This window comes from Patiria miniata, unplaced genomic scaffold (genome assembly GCF_015706575.1).
Source record: "Patiria miniata isolate m_02_andy unplaced genomic scaffold, ASM1570657v1 HiC_scaffold_3, whole genome shotgun sequence".
Lineage (NCBI taxonomy): Eukaryota > Metazoa > Echinodermata > Asteroidea > Valvatida > Asterinidae > Patiria > Patiria miniata.
In genome coordinates, this window is record NW_024037069.1 from 8,254,294 (window position 1) to 8,259,605 (window position 5,312).

Here is a 5,312-nt window from a genome sequence, read left to right on the forward strand (position 1 = left end):
TTGTATTTAGTTTCTTTTTGAGTTGTTTGCCGGTAATATTAAACAAGTGAATTACAAAACCATGTTAGCCAATTGACCAATTAACAGCCTGGGTTGAATATCTGCTCAAAGTGACGTCATTACTTTCAAAGTCGACTGCGAGTCCGACTCAGCCTCGACTCCGTGGGCTAGGGGCGCCTTTCCCCATCATGATGTCCCCTGAGCAATTATTTTCTGATTGATTCACTTTTTTTCAGCGGACTGCTTGATCATGGTCAGATCTTCCCCTCGCGCGCCCTATGGGTCGAATCAAGACCAACATGTTATAAGAACGTATATGTAGATGTTATTTTCATGTGATTTGTTAACTTTCGAAATCACATGTATGCACATGTTCTACACAATGTAAACTTGCATGTACACTTATGCGTTCTGTTTGAAGGGAGTGAGCGCGCGTGTTATACGACACTGTTATGACGCTTGTGCAACTTGTCGCGCTTCTGGAAAGCTTGTAAACTAAACGATTTTTTTGAATTTGTTTTAACCAACTTGTTGTAAATTCGACTTGAGTCAAGTCTAAAATCGTCCCTGTGTCAGCGTAAAAAAACCCACTAGACTGTTATAGGTCAGAGTCCGAAGATAATACAGCGCGGATATTATCTGTATTTTTTTTTCGACAAAGTAGTTTGATTGCTTTTTAAACCAGGCAGGGTGCTATAGCCTGGCACGGATTAGATAATAATAATAATAATAATCATCGGCATTTAAGAACGCTCTTATTAGTAAACTAGATCACATGTTTAAATTGTGTAGGAGGAAATGCGCCAAAACAAACTACAGGCTTGGAACAAGACCTACGTGCATTTATCGATCAAGCCAGTGGCGTAGCATGGTAATTTTTAGGGTGGGGGGGGGTAAACATTTTTTTGAAAAGGGCACTTGCACATCTGTGCTGAAATGTAAACACGTTTTTTCCCCCGGACACTTGGCCTCCGTAAAATCAAATAGTGGGGGGAGGGGGGGGGGGGGGCTGGTACCATGGGACGGTGGCGCTGTTCAAACCCGACAAAATATCGGGGGCGGTAAATACCCCCCCCCCCCCCGCCCGCTGGCTACGCCTATGAGCTTCGAAACAAACAGCACAGACATTATTTATTGTGAGTACCTGTGTGAATCATCTCTGTCATAGGGCAAAGACTACACCTAATCAGTATTTTGTAGACAGATAATAAAAATGTTTACTTTAGGTCCCATTTGAAAACATTTTCGCTAGACTCCGTTCTATTTCTGTATTAAAGGGAATATACAACATTTGCAAACATCGAAAAATAAAACTACCAAGTTTTTGCGAAATACCTTAACACGATGTTGGTAAATGACAGTCTAAAGCATCCTGTAAAATTATGGCACCTGGTATACTGTCATTTTCAAGAAAAGTGGTATTTTTGTATCAATTTCCAACGCTGATCGGCCGATCAGCGTTGGAAACAACTGGCTTTTTTTCAAATACTGGCCCCAATTGACCATTGCACTTGTTTGCAATCGATTACAAACCTATGAACGGGTACGAGCCAGCTAGACTGGTTCCCTGACCTTACAATTCCCCAATGTATGTAAACTGCTCTGTTTCTTCTTATATGGAGTCAGGGAACCAGACTACAGGAAAATGATCGTTTTTCTTGGTTTTTATAGCATTTTCGAACCCAAAACCTCCAAAAAAGTCAGTGTAACTATATTCGCTTTATATTTCCAACCCCCCAATTCCATCCATTTCTGAAAATTACAGCAAAAGCAAATGATGTATATTCCCTTTAAATGTGCTATTTCTGTAATAAATGTCAGTTCGGTCGCGGTGTAATATGTAAATTTATTGTGTATGCATGGACGGAGGGAAGGAAGATGATCCCTGAATCCAGGTGCACAAAATAATGGCTGATATCCAGAACCTTTATTTTATTTCTCTCAAAAAAGACAATATGAAGTGAAAACCCCTGCAAAGACAGAAAGTTAAATATTCCGAGGTTCATTCTATATTTCCAGTGAAAGTTCATTTCAACTGTAGATATTGACTAAAGAACTCTGTACTATGCATTAATCTAGTTTAATGTGGTGTTATACAAATACAGCATGGTTTGAGGGAAAGTAGTGGGAATTACTGGTCCCGAGATGTAGGTCAGCTTGACTACCTCCTGCCGCGAAGCGGAGGGAGGTAGTCAAGCTGACCTACACCGAGGGACCAGTAATTTTAACTATTTTCCAGAAATAAACCATGTTGTATTTGTTTTTCAAACCAGGCTGGGTGCTCTGGCCTGGCACGGATTAGATAATAATAATAATCATCATCATCATCGGCATTTAAGAACGCTCTTATTAGTAAACTAAATCACACGTTTAAATTGTGTAGGAGGAAATGCGCCAAAGCAAACTACAGGCTTGGAACAAGACCTACGTGTATTTATCGATCAAGCCAGTGGCGTAGCACGGTCATTTTTATTGGGGCGGGGGGGGGGGGTAAACATTTTTTGAAAAGGGCACTTGCACATCTGTGCTGAAATGTAGACACGTTTTTACAAAATGTCGGGGCGGTAAATACCCCCTTACCCCCCTCCCCCGGCTACGCCTATGAGCTTCGAATCAAACAGCGGAGACGTTACGTATTTTGAATACATGTGTGAATCATCTCTGTCATAGGGCAAAGACTACACCTTATCAGTATTTTGTAGACAGATAATCAAAATGTTTACTTGAGAACCCGTTTGATAACATTTTCGCTAGACTCCGTGCTATTTCTGTATTAAAGTTCGGTTCAGTCGCGATGTACATGTAAATGTATTGTGTATGCATGGACGGAGGGGAGGAAGATGATCCCTGAATCTGGGTACACAAAATAATGGCTTTTATCTTCAAGCAAACTTGATTCCTCGATCCTGATTGGTCGATCCATGGCAACAAGCCGTGCTACAAAAAACCATACCGCACGGCCACGGTCCATACCGCACTCCACGTATTGCGCTATTCTAAGCCTACGTGACGCGATTAGTGCTGCACAATTCACTGTGAATTCAAAAGTTGCACACACAGTATGCGTGTTCCAACTTTAATGTGCGTCAAATTTGCTTCAAGATAAATTCGTTATTACGCTCGCGTCTGTGTCCCACATTCCACTCGGCCTTCGGCCTCGTGGCATGTGGGACACAGACGCACTACATTATTGCGTGTTCCACTCGCGCTCGCAAGATAACTAATAATATCCAGAACCTTTATTTTATTTCTCTCAAAAGAGACAATATGAAGTGAAAACCCCTGCAAAGACAGAAAGATAAATATTCTGAGGTTCATTCTATATTTCCAGTGAAAGTTCATTTCAACTGTAGATATTGACTACAGAACTCTGTACTCTGCATTAATCTAGTTTAATGTGGTGTTATACAAATACAGCATGGTTTGAGGGAAAGTAGTGGGAATTACTGGTCCCGAGGTGTAGGCCAGCTTGACTACCTCCTGACGCGAAGCGGAGGGGGTAGTCAAGCTGACCTACACCGAGGGACCAGTAATTCTAACTATTTTCCAGAAATAAACCATGTTGTTTTACTACACCTCATAAATATTAGGCAGCCTCACTGTCTTGTCGATAACGGCCTTCGTAGATTTTGCAGATTTTGCAGATTTTGCATCTTTATTCAGCACAATTTGAGTTCTTCGTCACAGTACATGAAATAGTCTAGTGCCAACACTCTTTAATGTGTCTTTACTGCTGCAGTAATAACCAGGATTACAAGAACAGACTGGTTTCGTAAAGTTTACATGCCATATAGACTGTATGTCTACGAGGTGGGTTCTAGAGCAAATGTTAGGTGCTACCAGAAAAACTACAACAAGACAGCGAGCCGGATACTCACCGGGATGACGTCACATGGGCGCGTAAAATGTTTACTTCCCAGACGCGCGACGGAATCGCCAATGACGCCCTCCAATTTGATCGTAAATGTTTATGAGGTGTAGTACAATTCAATACATTGTTGCGTGTTTGCAAGATTAAATTTTATTTAAAAACAATCACCGACAAAATAAGAGGTTAATGACACAAAATTCCAATAACTTGATGGTTTGTAATAATTACTTCTTGATGTGTGACCCTTCGGCAGATTCTCACTTATTGCAATTGTGCACCGAGTTCTCACTCACAGTGACCAACACCCTTTTTAATGTGCCTGCTCATCATTACTACTCATGGAGACATCTAAGATCTGGACACGCTCATCTTCTGGACTATGTTCTGATTAGCCAGGACAAGATCCGTGACGTGTGCATCACTAGAGCCATGAGAGGCCCAGAATGTGGCACTGACCACTACATGATAAGATGTAGGCTCAAGGTCTCTATCCATCGGCCTAGACGGAGAACAGCCCCTCGCCCAAGCAAGAAGCTTAATGTCAGTGCTAGGGAAGACCTCTCAACTATCTTCAGTCAGCGCTTCTCCCCAGCTAGCAGTTCCACTGCCGCTGAGAAGTGGCAGAACTTCAGCTCATGCCTTTACGAAGCTGCTAAAGAAGTATTGGGGCACCCAAAGTGCAGGAATCAGGACTGGTTCAATGATTCGGACTCCTGCATTTCAGAGCTCCTCAAAGCTAAGCGTAAAGCCCACTAGGCCTGTCTTGCCAAGCCCAGATGCCAGAGAACCAAATCTGAGTTCGCCAGAGTGAAGGCAGAACTGCAACGCAAGCTCAGAGACATGGCGACAAGTGGTGGGATCAGAAAGCTGAAGAAATTCAGAGAATGGCAGACATGGGGGACACCAGAGGCTATTACCAAGCACTGAAGACTGCCTTTGATCATGGAGGAACACAGTCCAGCCCTCTCCTTGCACCTGATGGCACTACCCTCTTGACTGAACAGGGTGACATTCTTGAACGATGGCGGATACATTTCGATCAGCTCCTGAATCGAAGATCAAATGCTGACATCTCGATTCTCGAGAGAATCCCTCAGTGTCCAGTGCTTCTCAGTGCTCATGACCCTCTGCTCATAGATGAAGTGCGGCAGGCTGTCCGAAGCCTTACCTCCAACAAATCCCCCGGAATGGATGGTATCCAGGCGGAGATCTACCAAAATGGAGAACAGATTACCAGTAATCTATATGATGTGCTCTCAGCCATTTGGAATGAGAAGTCTGTACCACAGGAGTTCAAGGATGCTGTCATCATTCCCATCTTCAAAAAGAAAGGCAACAAGCAAGAGTGTGGCAACTATAGAGGCATCTCACTCCTGTCAGTCGCTGGCAAAGTGCTTGGCAAAGTAATTCTGGAGCGCCTCAAACCCATCCTCGATGCAGT